Source organism: Lissotriton helveticus, chromosome 5_1 (assembly GCF_964261635.1).
Source record: "Lissotriton helveticus chromosome 5_1, aLisHel1.1, whole genome shotgun sequence".
NCBI classification, from domain to species: domain Eukaryota; kingdom Metazoa; phylum Chordata; class Amphibia; order Caudata; family Salamandridae; genus Lissotriton; species Lissotriton helveticus.
Window position 1 is genome coordinate 67149599 of NC_136065.1, and position 24983 is coordinate 67174581.

The 24983-nt window shown below is 43.9% G+C and overlaps 1 long non-coding RNA gene across 1 annotated transcript; it reads right to left on the reverse strand.

The window, feature by feature from the left end:
• Positions 1-590: 590 nt before the first annotated feature.
• On the reverse strand, positions 591-24310 carry LOC144752959 (uncharacterized). The gene is made up of 4 exons (XR_013594155.1): positions 24110-24310; positions 18745-18795; positions 7317-7453; positions 591-1344 (listed from the first exon to the last, which is right to left on the reverse strand). It is a non-coding gene; the product is annotated as an uncharacterized LOC144752959 (long non-coding RNA).
• Positions 24311-24983: the final 673 nt, after the last annotated feature.

The following is a 24983-nucleotide window of genomic DNA, read 5'->3' on the forward strand; positions in this document are numbered from 1 at the left end:
CTCAGCCCAAGCCTCCACAAGTATGAAAGACTTACTCCTGTCCCTAGAGGCTAGTCTGGTGGGCATTCCTAGGCGAAGTCCTATCACCAAAGTCCCCTGTGGGTCACTAAATTCCCCTGTAGGTCACTAAAGTCCCCTGTAAGTCACTGAAGTCCCCTGTAAGTCAGTAAAGGCCCCTGGATCTCACTAAGGTCCCCTGTATGTTACTAAAGTCCCCTGTAGGTCACTAAAGTCCCCTGGAGCTCTCTAAGGTCCCCTGTAGGTCACTAAGGTCCCCTGTATGTTACTAAAGTCCCCTGTAAGTCACTAAAGTCCCCTGTAGGTCACTAAGGGCCCCTGTAGGTCACTAAGGTCCCCTGTATGTTACTAAAGTCCCCTGTAAGTCACTAAAGTCCCCTGTAGGTCACTAAGGTCCCCTGTAGGTCACTAAGGTCCCCTGTATGTTACTAAAGTCCCCTGTAGGCCAGCCTTGTAGGAAACCAAGAGTATTCATTGCTGAAAGTAGTCTTATACAATTGTGATGTTTACAGATCTTAGGAGTCCACCACAGACCCACCCATCTGCCACAGACAAAACAACTGCACATGGGGTAAGTTCATGATTCTTTATTTACACCAATAATTTAACAATCATAACATGAACACCTCTGGTCAACACAGAATCAGTATCAGCCAATATACTGTGAGTCAAGCTACCAGGCCTTGAGAGGGTGAATAGTGTCCAGGGTGAATCCGAGAGACTTGGCGTTGATGAGAGTTGAGGGTACGAAGCCATTCAGGTTCAAGTCACTCACCCAAGTGTCCAGTGGTTATTGCTTGTTCTTGGTGAACAACAGAAATTCTGTCTTGGTTTGGTTGGGGGAGGTGCTGGTTAGCCAGGTCTGGTGGAGGTGTGCTGTTATTTTGTCTGCTTATTTTCTCACTTATTTTGTATCATTAATTTCTGTTTAACTAGTTCTAGAAGAAAATGTGTTGTGGGCCTGTGAGACTGGTGTGACCCGTGTCCACTACCAACGCTCACGGTATGTTTTGTGGCAACGATAAGGTAAATGCATTGAACAAATATCACACTTAGCTCTGGGGTTTGGCCAAGGCCACCCCTCGTGTGCGTTTTCATGCAGATTGCCACCCAAGCATAATTCTGGTAATACATGTAGCTTGACTTTTGAAATAAATAATGTAGATTGGCCCACCCCTAATGCCGTGTCACTCTTCAGGAGTGGCACAGACAGGGTGGAAAGGGATGAGCTGTCCATGAGGGTCACCTGTTCTCCACATCTTCAAGGGCTCAGCACCTGGGACTAACGTCTTGGAATCCCTGCGACCTGCACTTGCTGAAGATGCTCTGGAAAAGAATGAGATAAAAGGGTTAGCAAAGAGCCTTTCTTATCACAAAAGGGGCGAGGAGGAGGTAAGAGCACCCAACGTCCTCTCGAGTAATGCCACAACCACAAAGACGTGCAGTAGCTGTACTAATGTACATTACTCTGATCCTAACTGGGAAAGCAAGTCAAAGTCCTAAACAGATAATACAGAATTACTGTCCAGAAAAGCCTAGAGAGACTAAAGAAGTCCATCCTTATGGCGGCGGAGGCCTCGCAGACATATTTGTGACATGCTTTATCATCGGCGACCTCTCTCCCCGTGGTAGGACAGTGCCACCAGGGCGTACTCGACCACCTGTTGGACTTGGGTCAGGAGAGAGTTCTTAGTTAAAAGCTACTGGACAAAAGAGGGGTCCAGATCAGAAAGTAAAAAATGCCTTGTAGTTCCCCGATGCGACACCTTTATTCATAGGGCGCTGCAGGCATATCTAAAAACCCACATGAGTTGGTGGGTTGACTGCAATGGCTCAGTCCATCTCTCTATTAGGTCAACATGTTTCTGCCCTAATCCGTAGCCCTAATGGGTCTGGGGCATTCTTCAGGGCCAAGGATCCCTAACTGCATCACAGCGATCGCACTGAGATATGTTTTTATACCAACAACAACAGAAGATACACTTATGTGAGGACTACCTGAGTTTCAGTTGCAGGTCAGATGGGTCCTGCAGGTCAGATGGGTCCTGTTCAAGGTCCTGACGATTGCCTTTAGGGCATTCCACAAATATGGTCCACTGTACCTATATAAACACTTCAATCGATATCATCCTACCCGAGAACTCAGATCGGCTACTGCTAACCTAATGATTGTCCCAAAATTCAGACTGGCCACAAAAGGAGGAAAATCCCTGTCAGTTATTGGTGCAAAGGCATGGAATAAATTGCCCCAGCAACTTCGTACAATTACGCCCGAAAAGAAGTTGAGGAAATCCCTTAAAACATGGATTTATAGTCTGGCGGACTCTGTATGCAAAACATTGGTATAACCCCTTGTTATCTGCTGAACACAGTAATCTAGACCATCTTTGCCTTTGAGTCGAAGCGCCAAGATGCTGCTTGGAGTGGTAGTGCGCTATACAAATTGCTTTCACTTCACTTCACTTCACTTCACTCCTACACTTTAAGGGATGCCAGATTCCTGGTCAAAGAGGGGACAATCTCCTTTATAGTTACACTTACACCAAAAGGTACATGGTGCGACGTAACGTCATCGGGGCCGCTCCTTGACGCTGATTCTAGTTAGGACCAGAGTCACGAAACACGAGTACATCTACTGAACTTCTTTGTGGTTGAAGCAAAGAGCCTCGCCTTCCAAGCCCGGAGGGGCAAAGGGGGCTCGTCTCATATCTAAAGTCAGCCCAGAGCTGTGAAACTTACTCCTGTGGCTGCACAGTGGCTCTAACTCCTGGGGCGGGGGCAGGGCAGTGCAGTTAGACAGGCTAAACCTGGTGTGAGTGGCCTGAGCTCTGCTGAAATGAGGCCAATGGCCTCTCCCTTCCCAACCCCACACCTCCACTAATGGACTGATCTCAACCTCACCCTACCCAGGCAGGTTAGAACTATGAGACCTGTTGCCACAAGACTAACTAATTCCACAGCACTCTGACTGTCTATATCTAACTCATAGCGCTCTCACTGTCAGTCAATATATCTAACCTCGCAGCACTCTGTCAGTCAATGTATATAACTGACAGCGCTCTCACTGTCAGTCAATATATCTAACCTCGCAGTGCTCTCACTGTCAGTCAATATATCTAACCTCGCTGTGCTCTCACTGTCAGTCAATATATCTAACCTCGCAGCACTCTGTCAGTCAATATATCTAACCTCGCAGCGCCCTCACTGTCAGTCAATATATCTAAATGACAGCGCTCTCACTGTAGTCAATATATCTAACCTCGCTGCGCTCTCACTGTCACTCAATATACCTAACCTCGCTGCGCTCTCACTGTCAGTCAATATATCTAACCTCGCTGCGCTCTCACTGTCACTCAATATACCTAACCTCGCTGCGCTGTCACTGTCAGTCAATATATCTAACCTCGCAGTGCCCTTACTGTCAGTCAATATATCTAACCTCACAGCACCCTCACTGTCAGACAATATATCTAACCTTGCAGCGCCCTCACTGTCAGTCAATATATCTAACCTCGCAGTGCACTCACTGTCAGTCAATATATCTAACCTCTCAGCCCTCTCCCTGTCAGTCAATATATCTAACCTCACAGCCGTCTCGCTGTCAGTCAATATATCTAACCTCGCAGCACTCTCACTGTCAGTCAATACATCTAACTTCGCTGCGCTGTCACTGTCAGTCAATATATCTAACTTCACAGCGCTCTCACTGTCAGTCAATATATCTAACTCGCAGCGCTCTCACTGTCAGTCAATATATCTAACTGACAGCGCTCTCACTGTCAGTCAATATATCTAACCTCGCTGTGCTCTCACTGTCAGTCAATATATCTAACTGACAGCACTCTCACTGTCAGTCAATATATCTAACCTCACTGCGCTCTCACTGTCAGTCAATATGTCTGACAGTGCTCTCACTGTCAGTCAATATATCTAACCTCGCTGCGCTCTCACTGTCACTGAATATATCTAACCTCGCTGCGCTATCACTGTCAGTCAATATATCTAACCTCGCAGTGCCCTTACTGTCAGTCAATATATATCTAACCTTACAGCGCCCTCACTGTCAGACAATATATCTAACCTTGCAGCGCCCTCACTGTCAGTCAATATATCTAACCTCGCAGCCCTCTCACTGTCAGTCAATATATCTAACCTCACAGCCCTCTCGCTGTCAGTCAATATATCTAACCTCGCAGCGCCCTCACAGTGAGTCAATATAGCTAACCTCGCAGCGCCCTCATTGTCAGTCAGTATATCCAACCTTGCAGCGCTCTCACTGTCACTCAATATACCTAACCTCGCTGCACTGTCACTGTCAGTCAATATATGTAACCTCGCAGTGCCCTTACTGTCAGTCAATATATCTAACCTCACAGCACCCTCACTGTCAGACAATATATCTAACCTTGCAGTGCCCTCACTGTCAGTCAATATATCTAACCTTGCATTGCTCTCACTGTCAGTCAATATATCTAACCTCTCAGCCCTCTCCCTGTCAGTCAATATATCTAACCTCACAGCCGTCTCGCTGTCAGTCAATATATCTAACCTCGCAGCACTCTCACTCTCAGTCAATACATCTAACTTCGCTGCGCTGTCACTGTCAGTCAATATATCTAACTTCACAGCGCTCTCACTGTCAGTCAATATATCTAACTCGCAGAGCTCTCACTGTCAGTCAATATATCTAACTGACAGCGCTCTCACTGTCAGTCAATATATCTAACCTCGCTGTGCTCTCACTGTCAGTCAATATATCTAACTGACAGCACTCTCACTGTCAGTCACTATATCTAACCTCGCTGCGCTCTCACTGTCAGTCAATATGTCTGACAGTGCTCTCACTGTCAGTCAATATATCTAACCTTGCTGCGCTCTCACTGTCACTGAATATATCTAACCTCGCTGCGCTATCACTGTCAGTCAATATATCTAACCTCGCAGTGCCCTTACTGTCAGTCAATATATATCTAACCTTACAGCGCCCTCACTGTCAGACAATATATCTAACCTTGCAGCGCCCTCACTGTCAGTCAATATATCTAACCTCGCAGCCCTCTCACTGTCAGTCAATATATCTAACCTCACAGCCCTCTTGCTGTCACTCAATATATCTAACCTCGCAGCGCCCTCACAGTGAGTCAATATAGCTAACCTCGCAGCGCCCTCATTGTCAGTCAGTATATCCAACCTTGCAGCGCTCTCGCTGTCAGTCAATATGTCTGACAACGCTCTCGCTGTCAGTCAATATATCTAACCTCGCTGCACTCTCACTGTCACTCAATATATCTAACCTCGCTGCGCTGTAACTGTCAGTCAATATATCTAACCTCGCAGTGCCCTTACTGTCAGTCAATATATCTAACCTCACAGCACCCTCACTGTCAGACAATATATCTAACCTTGCAGCGCCCTCACTGTCAGTCAATATATCTAAACTCGCAGCGCTGTCACTGTCAGTCAATATATTTAACCTTGCAGCCCTCTCCCTGTCAGTCAATATATCTAACCTCACAGCCCTCTCGCTGTCAGTCAATATATCTAAACTCGCAGCGCTCTCACTGTCATTCAATACATCTAACCTCACTGCGCTGTCACTGTCAGTCAATATATCTAACTTCGCAGCGCTCTCACTGTCAGTCAATATATCTAACTCGCAGCGCTCTCACTGTCAGTCAATATATCTAACTGACAGCGCTCTCACTGTCAGTCAATATATCGTACCTCGCTGTGCTCTCACTGTCAGTCAATATATCTAACTGACAGCGGTCTCACTGTCAGTCAATATATCTAACGTCGCTGCGCTCTCACTGTCAGTCAATATGTCTGACAGCGCTCTCACTGTCAGTCAATATATCTAACCTCGCTGCGCTCTCACTGTTACTCAATATATCTAACCTCGCTGCACTGTCACTGTCCGTCAATATATCTAACCTTGCAGTGCCCTTACTGTCATTCAATATATATAACCTCACAGCGCCCTCACTGTCAGACAATTTATCTAACCTTGCAGCGCCCTCACTGTCAGTCAATATATCTAACCTGGCAGTGCTCTCACTGTCAGTCAATATATCTAACCTCCCAGCCCTCACTGTCAGTCAATATATCTAACCTTGCAGCGCCCTCACTGTCAGTCAATATATCTAACCTTGCAGTGCCCTTACTGTCAGTCAATATATCTAACCTCACAGCACCCTCACTGTTAGACAATTTATCTAACCTTGCAGCGCCCTCACTGTCAGTCAATATATCTAACTTCGCAGCGCTCACACTGTCAGTCAATATATCTAACTCGCAGCGCTCTCACTGTCAGTCTATATATCTAACTGACAGCGCTCTCACTGTCAGTCAATATATCATACCTCGCTGTGCTCTCACTGTCAGTCAATATATCTAACTGACAGCGGTCTCACTGTCAGTCAATATATCTAACCTCGCTGCGCTCTCACTGTCAGTCAATATGTCTGACAGCGCTCTCACTGTCAGTCAATATATCTAACCTCTCAGCGCTCTCACTGTCAGTCAATATATCTAACTGACAGCGCTCTCACTGTCAGTCAATATATCGTACCTCGCTGTGCTCTTACTGTCAGTCAATATATCTAACTGACAGCGGTATCACTGTCAGTCAATATATCTAACCTCGCTGCGCTCTCACTGTCAGTCAATATGTCTGACAGCGCTCTCACTGTCAGTCAATATATCTAACCTCGCTGCGCTCTCACTGTCACTCAATATATCTAACCTCGCTGCGCTGTCACTGTCCGTCAATATATCTAACCTAACAGCGCCCTCACTGTCAGACAATTTATCTAACCTCGCAGTGCCCTTACTGTCAGTCAATATATCTAACCTCACAGCGCCCGCACTGTCAGACAATCTATCTAACCTTTCAGCGCCCTCACTGTCAGTCAATATATCTAACCTCGCACCGCTCTCACTGTCAGTCAATATATCTAACCTCACAGCCCTCTCGCTGTCAGTCAATATATCTAACCTCGCAGCGCCCTCACTGTCAGTCTAAATATCTAACCTCACAGAGCCCTCACTGTCAGTCAGTATATCCAACCGCACAGTAACACAGTGTTTCAAAATCTGCAGCAGTCTCTGTGACAGTCACTGTATCTGAAATATCAGCGCTGTCACTGCCATACAGTTAGAATATGTAACAATGCTGACACTAGGGGGACAGAGGGATCATTACCTCATTCACAGCTTCAGTGGTACTCACCCGAAGGGCAGTAAGTAATAAAACACAGGGCAGTAGGAATTAGCCCTTCCCAACCACTTTTACTCACCGCGAAGCACATGGTCAGCACCACAGCCAGGATCACGGCAGCCAGCACGACAATGGCAATGTGATAGTCCCTCATGTCGTCTCTGTCCCTCCTCCGGGTGGTGTACGTGGTCGATGTAGTCCGGGTGGTCGGTGACACTGAGGAGAACGAGGGTAAAAAGTGAGTCAGCAAAAGCTGGACTTAAATACTCATGTGTAGTAATAATATTGCTGCTGCTCATAGACTCACTTGGATAATAAATATTCCTGGAGCACGCGGCACTCATAATAATACTGCTGACTTTAGAGATATGTGGTAAGTAGTCTTAATAGCAGGGCCCTTGGGGCACTTAGGTATAATAATATTAATGCTGTTCACGGACACACATGGACAGTATTAATATTAATGCTGCTCACGGACACACATGGATAGTATTAATATTAATGCTGCTCACGAACACACAGGGATAGCATTATTATTAATGCTGCTCTTGGACACACATGGATAGCATTAATATTAATGCTGCTCTTGGACACACATGGATAGTATTAATATTAATGCTGTTCACGGACACAAATGGATAGCATTAATATTAATGCTGTTCACGGACACACATGGATAGCATTAATATTAATGCTGCTCACGGACACACAAGGATAGTATTAATATTAATGCTGCTCACGGACACACATGGATAGCATTAATATTAATGCTGCTCACGGACACACATGGATAGCATTAATATTAATGATGCTCACGAACACACAGGGATAGTATTAATATTAATGCTGCTCATGGACACACATGGATAGCATTATTTATTTATTTATTTATTTATTTATTAACAGTTTTATATAGCGCGTACGTGACCCATGGGTATCAGAGCGCTTAACAGCATGTGATATAAATATAAAAAGAAATGTACAAACGAGCAGAAAACATGTTGTCTTAGTACATGGCGATTTAGACATAGTAATTACTATAGCTTAAAAATCTTGATAAGCAACATCGAGGTATTGGTTCAGTACCTGAGTTAATAACGTTCTGAGGTAGAGAATAATGGTGTTACATCAGATCCTATGGAATAAAATCCATGAAAGTCTCCGGTTTCGAATTATCTAGATTATGGGAGGAACTTGTTCATAAGAAAGATCTTTATTTCTTTCTTGAATGTTGTTGTGTTTCTAATTTTTCTGATGTTTGCAGGGAGGGAGTTCCAAATCCTGGGCGCTACGCCTGAGAAGGTCCTTTCATAGGTTTTTTTCTTCTTAAAGATAGGCGGTTTCAGGAGCAGATAGTTGGCATTCCTGACCAGTCTGTTTCTTCCTGTGATTTCTATTTTGTGGGCGAGATATTTAGGTGTGTTGTGATGAATCGCTTTGTGGGTTATACAAGCCATTTTCATCTGTACTCTGGCTTCAAAAGGTAACCAATTTAAGGCCTTCAAGTGAGGTTTTATGTGGTCAAATTTCCTCGAGCCTGTAATTAGTCTTGCTGCTGCATTGAGGCAGGCTTTTAGTGGTGCCGTTGAGATTTTTGGTAGACCAGCCAGTGTAGTACAGCCGTATTCGATCCTGGAGATAACCAGAGAATGCACCGCTAGTTTCAGATCTGTCTCCGTTAAAAAGGATTTCATCTTTCTCAGATAGTTCAAGTGGAAACGAGCGTTTTTTGCCATGGAGTTAATGTGCGTTTTCATATCCAGGTTCTCATCCAGAGTGATTCCGAGAGATTTCGCCGAGTCTACTAGGGTTGGGATGCAATTTAAAGCTGTAATCATTTTGGACCATTCTTTCACTAAGGATTGATTTTTATGTGGTGATATGAGCAAGAATTCAGTTTTGTTGGCGTTAAGCTTGAGATGGTTGTTCGTTAACCATTCCATCGCTAGATTGAGGGCATCATTCATTGTGGTTATGTTTTCCAAGCTAGCAATCTTGATGTACAATTGCGTGTCATCTGCATACATGTGGTAGGATATTTTTGATTTCCGTAGAATTTCTGTGAGAGGTTCGATGTATAAGTTAAACAGAGAAGGAGATAAGGTGGATCCTTGCGGCACTCCAAGTGAGTTTGGGCATGAAGGCGATAGTGCTTGGTTTACTAGGAATCTCTGAGTTCTGTTCTTTAAAAAAGATTCGAACCATTTTAGTACCGTGCCTGATATTCCCATCCTACCATGTAGTCTGTTCAGTAATTTTTCATGATTGACTGTGTCAAATGCTGCTGACAAGTCTAGGAGGATGAGTAGACAAGATTGATTTTTATCAAGCGCTTGAAGTGCATCATCGACAATGTGTAGGATTGCTGTTTCCGTGCTATGATTAGCTCTGAATCCCGATTGGTAGTCATCTAGTAGGGAGTAGGTGTCGATATGTTTATTCAGCTGATTTTGTACACATTTCTCTATGAGTTTGGCGAGAAAAGGGATGTTAGTCACTGGGCGATAATTGTTTGGATCGGTTGGGTCCGCTGTGAGTTTTTTGATGATTGGGACAACTTGTCCCGTCTTCAGGCTGTCAGGCATGCACCCCTGTGTGAGAGAGGCGTTTATGATATCAGTCCAAATTGTAATCATGTTATGGCTAATTTCTTTCAGGCATTTTGATGGAAGTGGATCGTTATAGTGGTTGTTGGGTTTCGTGGTTGCTATTATTTTGGCAATTTCCTTCTGGTCTAATGGTTCGAAGGTGTTCCAGTGGGCATTGTTTTTAGTCGTAAAGTTCTCAAAATTGGGAACAGAAGTAAGTGTATTAGTGTTGTCTTTTATATTATCTGCGGCGGTCTTAAGCTCTTCTTCCAACTTATCTGCTTTGTTACTGAAGAAGGTAGAAAATTCATCGCAGCTTAGTTGTGTTTTTGTAACCTCATGGGCAGATTTTGCCAGTTTGTTCGATTGTTGTTTTATGATTTCGAATAATTTGCGAGGTCTATTTTTGGCGTTATCCAGTTCAGTTCTGATAAATTCCTTTTTAGTGATAATAATCTTCTTGTTATATTCATTTCTGATTTTTCTGAGTGACTTCAGTGTATGGGAGGAAGGGTGTTGTCTCCATATTCTTTCCGCTCGTCTCAAATTTCGTCTTTCTTCATTCAATATTCCATTGAACCATGGATTTTTATTCTTTTCTGTTACTCTTTTTAATTTGAGTGGAATGGTGTCATTGACTATTTTTGTTACTACGGAATTGTAGTGGTTCGTTAGATCGTTGACATTTATCATATTGTCAGGTGAGTACAAGTCTCTCTTGCAGCTTTCAGCTAGCAAATCCATATTAGCGTCTCTGGTATCTCGGATCCATTTTTTTTTCATCTTGGTAGTTTGTGTCGTTTTTATTTTCTCCTGTGATGGTATTTGGAAAGTTATGGCGTGGTGATCTGACCAGTCGCACTTTTCAATTGAGAGTATTGAGATGTCCTTGTTCTTTGAGATAATCCAGTCCAGTGTAGCTCCTTTTGAGTGCGTTGGTTGATGACAAGCTTGGTATAGTTTTAGGTCATTTAAGAATTCTTTAAAGGCGTTGACTTGTTTGTCGTTGTTGTCGTTCCAATGGAGATTGAAATCACCTAAAAATATATTGTTGATGTCAGCGTTGGCGTTGGTGGTGATGATCTCCTTCATTTGGTCAATGAAATTCATATTGTTTCCTGGTGGGTGGTAAAGGGCGTGTAAGTTGCAGATATGTTTGTTAGCCGATCTTACGTTGAGCCCTAGGTATTCGCATGATTCTAGGGGATCTGATTGAAATTGGCTAACTTCAAAAGTTGATTTATGGATACAGGCAATTCCTCCCCCTGTCCTTATCAGCCTGTCTAGTCTTAATATGTTATATTGCGGTGGTACCAGAAGGTCCATGACTGGTGATGAGGAATCGGATAACTAGGTTTCCGTCAGGATTGTTATGTCTATTTCTTGATTGAGGATGATGTCGGCTATGTCCGATGCATGTTTCGCCGCCGAGCGACAGTTGAGCAGCAGACATTTTAGAGATTTCTCCGTTATGTCTGTGGTCATGGTTAACGGCTCTGTGGATATTTGGATTTGTTGTAAGTTGTTGAAGTTTACTTTATTTTCCTTCCTTGTGGATGTTCTGTTTATGTAAATCTCTACTCTTTTGATTTCCTGAGTAATCATGTGGTTTGATGGTTCATATTCCTGGAGAAGTGATGATATGTCTTCTTCGGTTAGATGATTTAGGTTCCTATCTGGTCTGTTTTGTCTATCTGACAATGGCGGAGATCTCTAATTGTTTATTGCTATGGAAGTATTTACTAACTTTCCGATGAGTTCTACTTCATTCTGAGTCTTTTTTGTGATATCACAAAGTTTTACAATTCCTTTCGAGGAGTTTTGTATCTCTTGTGCTAAGTTGCTGATTTGAGTTTGGATCTCGCGGATTTTTCTCATGACCTTGGGTGCCGTAGTGTGAATAATCCTCTGTAGGTTCCTATTTTCTTTATTTCTGTTCCAGATTTTTCGTTTCGATTCGTGTATCATGGATTTCTTGGTCATTCCCTTCGGCCAATAGTTCTCTCTCTCCTTGATTTCTGGGTTATCCGTTTTGTCTGGTATTGTTGTCCCATTGTCATAATTGTTGTTCTGTGTATTTTGTCTTCTCTCTGAGTTATTCTCGATAGATGAGTTTCCACTTACGTCTAAGGCTCCAGTTTGAGGGCCTTGTTCCTGTGGGTTATTTGATGGGTTATTCTTTTGTACAGGTTCCTGTTGTTCTCTGGTTAGCATAATATTTATTGTGTCGGATTCGGCTATGTTTATGTTGTCTGTTAGCGTGTCCCGGGGTTGTATTGGCTCGGTGTCTTCTCTTTGCCTAGCTTGAACCAGTTCTAGTCGACCTTTGGTTGGGCCTGTATTTCTAGGGTTGTTGCCAAATGAGACTGAGTAGTCCGATGACAGCTTCTGGCATTGTGGTGGCCTAGTGGCTTTTATTTGTGTGGCATTTTTCGTTTCTTGGTAGTCTCTTGCTGTGGACCTACTTGTAGTATAATTGACTGGTGGCCTAGTGTCTTTTCTTTTTGTGTCTTGATTCGGTTCCTGGAGCTCTCTAGTTGTTGAACTACCTGTAGTGGAATTGACAGGTGGGCCGGGGTTGTCTTCTTCTGTGCTACTCTGGTTGGGGAGTGGGCTCGATTTCTCCATAGTTCTTTTTAGGGTAGGGAAGATGTTGTCGAATTTTTCCAGATCGTCGTTCGCCGCTTGGATCAACACTATTCCATTCTTAAAAATAGTTATGCAAATATCCGCGCTAAGTTTAGAAGATGCTCTGGTCAGGAATTTCGTTCCATGTGGGATGTTGGTGGTGGCTTTAATATGTAACAGGTTTGTGAAGGTATTGCGCCATTTCGCCCTTCTTCTGGTGAAGAAAATCAAGTCTTTCAAGATGATCCCTTTATCCATACAAAAGGAAGTGTCAGAGATCAAAGTGTCCGGGTTTCTCCTCATTATGTTATGCTTGAGTTTTTTGGCTGCATTTTTAGATAGATTTGCAGGATATTGTATATTGAAAGCGTTCATGTCTGTTCTTTCCAGGTAATTGTCTTCCATCTTGCGCTAATTGTTGGCGTTGCAGACCGAAAGTTCTTTCTTCATGTGTTATTGTAATTCTCTTAGCGTCACTTACTGGCTAATAATTAATAATTATCATACAATATATCTGGTATTAAGATAATAGTGTAGTATGATTATATAAGGTGTTGTGAATAGATAGAATTAGTTTAGTAATTGCGTTTCAATAATTGCGTGATTGATGTAATCCTTGGTATATTCTTGTTATAATTTCTTCTTCTCTGTATTTTTCTTCAATATTCCACTAGCATGTGTTCTTACTATAAAGTTGGATAGACTAGCCATATTTCAAGATGTCTGCCGTTTTGGTTATTTTTCTAAAGTCTGCAACCTTTCTCTCTTTTTACTTTTGACTTAGTCCTCTTTTTCTTTTTATCAGCTGTTGGGGTCAGGGGTTGTTTCCTCCTTCCTACCCAGTAAAAATGTAGTCCTCTTTCACTTGCTCCTGCCTCTGTAGTGGTGCCATTTTAAAATGCTCTCTCTGAGTGCCGTCGGAGCTATAATTCCTTTCATTATGTGGATAGTCCCTTCAAAATGTCCTAAGCGGCCGCCGCTTAAAATTAATATTAATATTAATGCTGCTCACGAACACACAGGGATAGTATTAATATTAATGCTGCTCACGGACACACATGGATAGCATTAATATTAATGCTGCTCACGAACACACAGGGATAGTATTAATATTAATGCTGCTCACGAACACACGGGGATAGCATTATTATTAATGCTGCTCACGGACACACATGGATAGCATTAATATTAATGCTGCTCACGGACACACATGGATGGCCTTAATATTAATGCTGCTCACGGACACACATGGATAGCATTAATATTAATGCTGCTCACGAACACACAGGGATAGTATTAATATTAATGCTGCTCACGGACACACATGGATAGCATTAATATTAATGCTGCTCACGAACACACAGGGATAGTATTAATATTAATGCTGCTCACGGACACACATGGATAGCATTAATGTTAATGCTGCTCACGGACACACATGGATAGCATTAATATTAATGCTGCTCACGGACACACACGGATAGCATTAATATTAATGCTGCTCACGGACACACACGGATAGCATTAATATTAATGCTGCTCACAAACACACAGGGATAGTATTAATATTAATGCTGCTCACGAACACACATGGATAGCATTAATGTTAATGCTGCTCACGGACACACATGGATAGCATTAATATTAATGCTGCTCACGGACACACACGGATAGCATTAATAATAATGCTGCTCACAAACACACAGGGATAGTATTAATATTAATGCTGCTCACGAACACACAGGGATAGCATTATTATTAATGCTGCTCACGGACACACATGGATAGCATTAATATTAATGCTGCTCACGGACACACACGGATAGCATTAATATTAATGCTGCTCACGAACACACAGGGATAGTATTAATATTAATGCTGCTCACGAACACACGGGGAAAGCATTATTATTAATGCTGCTCACGGACACACATGGATAGCATTAATATTAATGCTGCTCACGGACACACATGGATAGCATTAATATTAATGCTGATCACGGACACACATGGATAGCATTAATATTAATGCTGCTCACGGACACACATGGATAGAATTAAGGTTAATGCTGCTCATGGACACACATGGATAGCATTAATATTAATGCTGCTCACGGACACACATGGATGGCATTAATATTAATGCTGCTCACGGACACACATGGATAGCATTAAGGTTAATGCTGCTCACGGACACACATGGATAGCATTAATATTAATGCTGCTCACGGACACACATGGAAAGTATTAATATTAATGCTGCTCACGGACACACATGGATAGTATTAATATTAATGCTGCTCACAGACACACATGGATAGCATTAATATTAATGCTGCTCACGGACACATATGGATAGCATTAATATTACTACTGCTCACGGACACACATGGATAGTATTAATATTAATGCTGCTCATACAGAGACAAAGATAGTATTAATATTAATGCTGCTCACGGACACACATGAATAGCATTAATATGAATGCTGCTCATACACAGGCAAGGATAGTATTAACACCTTGACTGCGGCGCCGTAGCCGCGCCCTGTGCTGGACATTCCAGAACAGGGCGCGGTCGTGACGGAACCGTTCCGTCATCAGCACAGCTCAGCCGTGACTGATGACGGAACGGTTCCGTCATCAGCATCGAAGGGGTTAATATTAATGCTGCTCATACACAGACAAGGATAGTATTAATATTAATGCTGCTCAGGACACACATGGATAGTATTAATATTAATGCTGCTCACGGACACACATGGATAGCATTAATATTAATGCTGCTCATGGACACACATGGATAGTATTAATATTAATGCTGCTCATACACAGACAAGGATAGTATTAATATTAATGCTGCTCTTGGACACACGTGGATAGTATTATTATTAATGCTGCTCACGGACACACATGGATAGCATTAAGGTTAATGCTGCTCACGGACACACGTGGATAGCATTAATATTAATGCTGCTCACAGACACACATGGATAGTAATAATATTAATGCTGCTCACGGACACACATGGATAGCATTAATATTAATGCTGCTCACGGACACGCATGGATAGTAATAATATTAATGCTGCTCACGGACACACATGAATAGCATTAATATTAATGCTGCTCACAGACACACATGGATAGTAATAATATTAATGCTGCTCACAGACACACATGGATAGTAATAATATTAATGCTGCTCACGGACACACATGGATAGCATTAATATTAATGCTGCTCACGGACACGCATGGATAGTATTAATATTAATGCTGTTCACGGACACACAAGGATAGTATTAATGTTAATGCTGCTCACGGACACACATGGATGGCATTAATATTAATGCTGCTCACGGACACACATGGATAGTATTAATGTTAATGCTGCTCACGGACACACATGGATAGCATTAATATTAATGCTGCTCATACACACAGGGATAGTATTAATATTAATGCTGCTCACAGACACACAAGGATAGTATTAATATTAATGCTGCTCACGGACACACATGGATAGCATTAATATTAATGCTGCTCACGGACACGCATGGATAGTATTAATATTAATGCTGTTCACGGACACACAAGGATAGTATTAATGTTAATGCTGCTCACGGACACACATGGATGGCATTAATATTAATGCTGCTCACGGACACACATGGATAGTATTAATGTTAATGCTGCTCACGGACACACATGGATAGCATTAATATTAATGCTGCTCATACACACAGGGATAGTATTAATATTAATGCTGCTCACAGACACACAAGGATAGTATTAATATTAATGCTGCTCACGGACACACATGGATAGCATTTATATTAATGCTGTTCACGGACACACATGGATAGTATTAATATTAATGCTGCTCACGGACACACATGGATAGTATTAATATTACTGCTTCTCACGGACACACACGGATAGTATTAATATTACTGCTTCTCACGGACACACACGGATAGCATTAAGGTTAATGCTGCTCACGGACACACATGGATGGCCTTAATATTAATGCTTCTCACGGACACACATGGATAGCATTAATATTAATGCTTCTCATGGACACACATAGATAGTATGAATATTAATGCTGCTCACAGACACACAGGTACAGTATTAATATTAATGCTGCTGATTATAGACACACATGGATAGTATGTGGATTATTATTATTATAATATGAATATTAACGCTGCTTTTGGACACACAGGTATAGTATTCATATTAATGCTTCTTATGGACACACAGGGTCAGTATGATAAGTAATGCTGCTTTTAGAGACTTGTGGGCAGTAATCTTATTAATACTGACTTTAGAGCCCTTAATGCAGCTCTTTGGCACACTTAGGTAGTAATAATATTAATGCTGCTCTTAGAGAGGAGGCGTAAGTAGTAATAATCCTGCCCACATAACAGTTGTCCTCCATGGGTTCAAGTTTACAAGATCACAGTCAGCATCAGCGGCTTTGCCCACCTATTTAACCCCTCAGCCAACTTCTACAGGATGAGTGTGTGCGGCTCAGCGGGCAATACCCAGAAAAGGCACACCTGTAGGGTCAGTATCCTGTTCTGTGAGTTCCAGGCTGCTGAGTTCTATTAACACTGCCCCCAACAAAAACCCAAGAGTTGGGAGCCTTCCGGCGCAGAGACCATTGCATGGCGCCCTCTTGGGGTGGGGGGTGTATGGGTGAAACACCCGCAGCGGAGTGCGCAGTGTGTACTGTCCTGTTTTTAATGTGGGCCCTTTCTTCTCTTTTTGTAAAATATAAAGTATTAGTACCCGTCCCCAACCCCCTGTAAAGCGGTCTTTACACTTTTTCGTGGTATTCTTTGGAATAATAGTTTGAACCCAACTTTACTCCTCAAAGAAGGTCAAAGAAAGGACACTGTCCAGGACACCATTAAAAAGAAGTGAGCAATGAATGGAAATTGGGCAAACTGGGCTGTTAAAGAACAAGCACTGGCAAAGCCAACAGGTCTTAGCTCTACTTAAAAATAACATAGTGACTCCTTATAAGGTATCTTGGTGCTTGTCAGAAGTGACCCAATACCACCGTTCAGCAAAAACAAACCAGCCAATGAGAAGAGCCCGGTTGTTAAGGATGCAATGAATGAAGAATGTGATTGGATAAGACAGATGGTGGGGCTACAGTTCCACCAATCAGGGGCTGAATAAAGAAAAGACCAATCGCCTGTTCTTGATTGATAGGTGTCTGGGGCCAGAAGATGGCCAATGCAGGATCAACAGCCCATGCATGAGAATATGAAAGCAGAGGACACTCTGGGGGACCACAAAGCGACACAAAAAGACAGCAGGACCTCAAGAGCACGTGACCGGCGATGCAAGAGACCTATTCACACACATCCATAATGGTGCCATGTAATACACTCTTTTATAGTCCTTGGGTGTTGTGGAGCTACCATGCAGCACAATGCTGAGCTCTGAGCTGGCAAGGTGGAACCAGCTCACACCTAACCCATTATGTACTTTTATGATTACATGTTGGCTCAGTGAACTTATCCTGAGTTTTTTTTTTTAAACAGACAACTCTTTATATAAAGAGTAAATAAAATACAGTATTATACTATTTGGTGATAAGGATTAAAATCTTTAGCTCATGTAAGGCCATGCTTTAGTTTGTTAAAAACACATTCCATCTCAAATCCAAAGATTGTTGGAACGGTTCCCTGCGAGATACAGCTGCTAACAATGGGCACTGACTGCAGTTAGATGGTTCAGGGTTTGATTCCTTTCCATAACAGCATGGTGATTGGAAAAGGTGGATGGTGACGTTTGGGGGAGTGGTTTCAGGCTGCTTTGGCTTGTATGGATACTGCTGCTTAGAGATTAATTAGTAATGGCAAGAAATTATGATTCATCTCTAATTGGAGAAAAATCATATTTCACAGGAATAATGCCATATCCATGAAATATGGAAAAATATTTCTCAGATTTGACATCATCTTGTCATCAATAAAGCAATCGATCTTGTCATATATACATTTATGTCATGTCAGTGAAAATAAATGTGTCCCAATAAAACATTATTTAGAGAAACTGTGCTAATATATGCACACGTGTTAACACAGAGCAAAGTTCACCTTCTAGTAGAGCAACAAATACATGAGAAAACACTGTTTATTGCCTCAAATGTTGTATGTAACAATTACCTCACACATATATACACATACACACACACATGTATTTACACACACACATAGACACACAAGCAGCAATAGGGAGACATAGGGCATGGCTGAAGGCTGCTACTGTACCTGTAGAGCTGGCAGGAAATAAAGTAATGGGTGGAAGAGTAATCTGGCAATCTGTAACAGAGGAAGAGAAAGTTTATTAGTAAAATTAAAGGGTGGGTCTTACATTATCACTGTTTCACATTCATACTGTATGTGCGTCACAGGACCCAACCCTAGCCTTTAATTCAGACTGCACCCTAAAAGTGCATGACCAGCTTATTCAACGTCTCACCCCTACCCTACAGTCTTCATCCATAGTGAAACCATAACGACCGACACCAAACCCTAACACCTAATGCCGATGGTACTCTTAGATCCATTCTGAAGAAGAGGAACAAGACCAGTGAAAGCTAACCGTAAACCCAACATTTACACAAACCTTTCATCCAAATGTTCCCGTGACTCCAGTCATGACCACTCTTTCTGGGCTGCATGTAGGAGTTTTACACTCACTATCACAAAACCAATGAGCCCAAGTCAACTACTGACCAAAACCAATCATCGTTCATGTGAGTGAACATCTCAGCTGGACACCACTTCTAACCCTAACCCCCACCAAACCCAAGGTCTGCCTAAACCCTCAGTCAGACTGTGCTCCTGATCCCAACCATGCGGTACAAAAGGGGGGTGGTGATGGACGGAGCATCTGAATCAATCAAACACTCACACCCAGTCAAAAGATCTGGGTTTAATCCTTCACCGTTTTTTAGCCCATTCTGCCACCCCAGTTCAGACAAGGCTATATGCAAATCAGTCTGAACCTGTGCCTCATGGGAACAGTCCAGCCCGAACTGCCAAGCCCTGTCTTCCCTGGACCGGAAACAAGCTTTCGAGGACCAGTTTCTGGCATTCCAGCCGTCTTCAGCCCGGCTTGCTTGAATCCAGTGGCAAAGTGAGCAAGGGACTCACGTCTGAGCATACCCTGCCACACTTATGGTGCCCAAAAACGGTACAAAAGGAGGGTGTGATGGACGGAGCCTCTGAATCAATCAAACACTCACACCCAGTCAAAAGATCTGGGTTTAATCCATCATCTTTTTTAGCCCACTCTGCCACCCCAGTTCAGACAAGGCTATATGCAAATCAGTCTGACCCTGTGCCTCATGGGAACAGTCCAGCCCGAACTGCCAAGCCATGTCTTCCCTGGACCGGAATCAAGCTTCCGAGGACCGGTTTCTGGCATTCCAGCCGTCTTCAGCCCTGCTTGCTTGAATCCAGTGGCAAAGTGAGCAAGAGACTCACGTCTGAGCATACCCTGCCACACTTGTGGCGGCCAAAAGCGTTACAAAAGGGGGGTGATGATGGACGGAGCATCTGAATCAATCAAACACTCACACCCAGTCAAAAGATCTGGGTTTAATCCATAACCGTTTTTTAGCCCACTCTGCCACCCCAGTTCAGACAAGGCTATATGCAAATCAGTCTGACCCTGTGCCTCATGGGAACAGTCCAGCCTGAACTGCCAAGCCATGTCTTCCCTGGACCGGAAACAAGCTTCCGAGGACCGGTTTCTGGCATTCCAGCCGTCTTCAGCCCGGCTTGCTTGAATCCATTGGCAAAGTGAGCAAGGGACTCACGTCTGAGCATACCCTGCCACACTTATGGCGGCCAAAAGCAGTACAAAAGGGGGGTGGTGATGGACGGAGCATCTGAATCAATCAAAAACTCACACCCATTCAAAAGATCTGGGTTTAATCCATCACAGTTTTTTAGCCCACTCTGCCACCCCAGTTCAGATAAGGCTATATGCAAATCAGTCTGACCCTGTGCCTCATGGGAACAGTCCAGCCCGAACTGCCAAGCCATGTCTTCCCTGGACCGGAAACACGCTTCCGAGGACCGGTTTCTGGCATTCCAGCCGTCTTCAGCCCGGCTTGCTTGAATCCAGTGGCAAAGTGAGCAAGGGACTCACGTCTGAGCATACCCTGCCACACTTATGGCGGCCAAAAGCGGTACTCTGCCTCCAACCTGACCCTTACTTCAACCACAATCAGTCCTGTAGCCGTGATCCGTTAACAACCACAAACCTAGCGCTAACTTTCATTACTCTACCCTAGCCTTGAGCATGACACTAACACCACAAAAGACCTCTAAACTATAGACTTTCACTCAGATGAAATTCCAAACCCGCACCCCAATGCTACACTTTCACGTCTCCCAGTCTCACCAACCTGTAACCCTAACCCTGTCCACAACCACAACCCCAGCACCAACAGGAAGTCCTCACACTTGCTGTAATGTTGACATCAGAGCGCTTTTACTGTCATGCAGTCAATATATCTAACACCGGATGACTCTCACTGTCACACTGTTTGTATATGAAACCTCAGAGAGCGCTCACTGTCACACACTGAGTATGTCTAACACCGGATCACTCTCACTGTCACACACTGAGTATATCTTACACAGGATCACTCTCACTGTCACACTGTTTGTGTATGAAACCTCAGAGAGCGCTCACTGTCACACACTGAGTATATCTAACACCGGATCACTCTCACTGTCACACTCTTCGTGTATGAAACCTAAGAGAGTGCTCACTGTCACACACTGAGTATATCTAACACCGGATCACACTCACTGTCACACTGCTTGTGTATGAAACCTCAGAGAGTGCTCACTTCCACACACTGAGTATATCTAACACCGGATCACTCTCACTGTCACACTGTTTGTGTATGAAACCTCAGAGAGCGCTCACTGTCACACACTGAGTATGTCTAACAACTGGATCACTCTCACTGTCACACTGCTTGTGTATGAAACCTCAGAGAGTGCTCACGGTCACACACTGAGTATATCTAACACTGCAGCACTCTCAATATCACACACTGAGTATATCTAACACTGGATCACTCTCACTGTCACACACTGAGTATATCTAACACCGGATCACTCTCACTGTCACACTGTTTGTGTATGAAACCTCAGAGAGCGCTCACTGCCACACACTGAGTATATCTAACACCGGATCACTCTCACTGTCACACTCTTTGTGTATGAAACCTCAGAGAGCGCTCACTGTCACACACTGAGTATATCTAACACCGGATCACTCTCACTGTCACACTGTTTGTGTATGAAACCTCAGAGAGCGCTCACTGTCACACACTGAGTATATCTAACACCGGATCACTCTCACTGTCACACTGTTTGTGTATGAAACCTCAGAGAGCGCTCACTGTCACACACTGAGTATGTCTAACACAGGATCACTCTCACTGTCACACTCTTTGTGTATGAAACCTCAGAGAGCGCTCACTGTCACACACTGAGTATGTCTAACACAGGATCACTCTCACTGTCACACTGTTTGTGTATGAAACCTCAAAGAGTGCTCACTGTCACACACTGAGTATATCTAACACTGGATCACTCTCACTGTCACACTGCTTGTGTATGAAACCTCAGAGAGTGCTCAGGGTCACACACTGAGTATATCTAACACTGCAGGCCTCTCACTGTCACACACTGAGTATATCTAACACTGCAGGCCTCTCACTGTCACACACTGAGTATATCTAACACTGCAGGCCTCTCACTGCCACACACTGAGTATATCTAACACCAGATCACTCTCACTGTCACACTGTTTGTGTATGAAACCTCAGAGAGTGCTCACTGTCACACACTGAGTATATCTAACACCGGATCACTCTCACTGTCACACTGTTTGTGTATGAAACCTCAGAGAGCGCTCACTGTCACACACTGAGTATGTCTAACAACTGGATCACTCTCACTGTCACACTGCTTGTGTATGAAACCTCAGAGAGTGCTCACGGTCACACACTGAGTATATCTAACACTGCAGCACTCTCAATATCACACACTGAGTATATCTAACACTGGATCACTCTCACTGTCACACACTGAGTATATCTAACACCGGATCACTCTCACTGTCACACTGTTTGTGTATGAAACCTCAGAGAGCGCTCACTGCCACACACTGAGTATATCTAACACCGGATCACTCTCACTGTCACACTCTTTGTGTATGAAACCTCAGAGAGCGCTCACTGTCACACACTGAGTATATCTAACACCGGATCACTCTCACTGTCACACTGTTTGTGTATGAAACCTCAGAGAGCGCTCACTGTCACACACTGAGTATATCTAACACCGGATCACTCTCACTGTCACACTGTTTGTGTATGAAACCTCAGAGAGCGCTCACTGTCACACACTGAGTATGTCTAACACAGGATCACTCTCACTGTCACACTCTTTGTGTATGAAACCTCAGAGAGCGCTCACTGTCACACACTGAGTATGTCTAACACAGGATCACTCTCACTGTCACACTGTTTGTGTATGAAACCTCAAAGAGTGCTCACTGTCACACACTGAGTATATCTAACACTGGATCACTCTCACTGTCACACTGCTTGTGTATGAAACCTCAGAGAGTGCTCAGGGTCACACACTGAGTATATCTAACACTGCAGGCCTCTCACTGTCACACACTGAGTATATCTAACACTGCAGGCCTCTCACTGTCACACACTGAGTATATCTAACACTGCAGGCCTCTCACTGTCACACACTGAGTATATCTAACACTGCAGCACTCTCAATATCACACACTGAGTATATCTAACACTGCAGGGCTCTCACTGTCCCACAGTCAGTATATCCAACTCTGGAGAGCTCTTGCTGTCACACACTGAGTAGGTGTGACATCGCAGCACTCTGACTGTCACACAGCTTGTATACCATTCTCAAGAGAGCTCTCACTTTTGCACACTGAGTATATCTATCACTGTCAAATACCTTGTCTATCAAACTCCAGAGAACTCTCACTGTCACACTGTCTCTGGCAGAATGTAGCAGACATAGAAAGTGGAAAAACTAGGAGAAATAAGGGCATTTATCCATGTTGCACCTCCCTAATACCACCCCAGTGGCGGTGGCAGAATCTGATGCATTCTCAGGTTGACGATTCCTCGTAAATCTGGAAATGCTTCAGATTCCATGGGTGCTGCATGGAAACACCCACAGCAACACCCATGGAATTCCCCTTTCATGCAGTGTCCCACGTGAAAGGGGCAGATATTTACAAGGCCATGAAAAGCCACTTAAAGTGGATTTGTGTGGTCTTGAAAATATGCTGTGACACATTGCGTCACCGTGCATCCTAAAAGTGACATGCAGTAACGCAAAAGTGCAGCTAGTGCCTCATAATAAGGCCCTTAGTACTTCTGACTTCACAACACTCTCGCTGCTCTACAGTCAACATATCTGACCCCATCGGGCTCTCACCATCAGACAGTCGGTCTAAGGCTGTTCTTCTCAGTTTATTCACTATCCTCAAGGGCTTTACTCTTCTGACTGCTAGTTTTTGCATCCCTTAACCTCCTCCATCTTTGAAGTCTCCTACCTGCTGTTTGGAGGTACACGACCATGAATAGTGCCAGGAGCCTGAGGGCGCAGCGGGGTCCCATCCATGCTGGTGCCATGCTGAGTTTTGTTCGGAGATGTCTCAGGTCACACAGTGCGTCTGGGTACCTTAGAGAGAGGTTGTGTCCATCCCCTGCACGCCGCAGCCTTTATACCTGTCCGTGTACAGTAAAGTGGGTGTTCCTCACGTTTCATGGACTGGTCATCGAGTAGTTGTCTGCTCTTGTCACTCTCTGTCACTGCGCCAGTGCTGCCCTCACATACCTGGGTAAATTTGTCTTAGATACTGCTGAAGCTGTGATGAAACAAGTGCTTACCCATGAACTTTAATTAGACTTTTATTAGGATGGGAGTGTCCCTCAGTGTCTCAGGCTAATGCTCACCTCACTGCTTCCAGGCCAGTGACGAATCCACTGACCCAGGTCTTACCTGGCACACAAAAGGGTCAAGTCCAGGTCTGTGGGCAACGCCGCACGTGCTGTCTTCAATGGCGCCGTCAGCACTCTCAGCTGTGAGGTCTCAGTGGGCCCTCTCTCCGCTCTCAGCTGTTGAGAGCCCAGTTTCCCCTCATCTCACTCTCAGCTGTGAGTGACCAGTGTCCCCTTAATTCACTCTCAGCTGTAAAGGCCCAGTGTTCCATCTCCTCACTCTTAACTGTGAGAGTCCAGTGTCCCCTTACATCATGCTCAGCTGTGAGCATTCAGTGTCTCGTCTCGTCAATCTCAGCTCTGAGGGCCCAGTGTCCCCTTAACTCACTCTCATATGGGGGCTCAGTGTCCCCTTAACTCACTCTCATCTGGGGGCTCAGTGTCCCCTTGACTCACTCTCACCTGTGGGGCCCAGTGTCCCCTTGA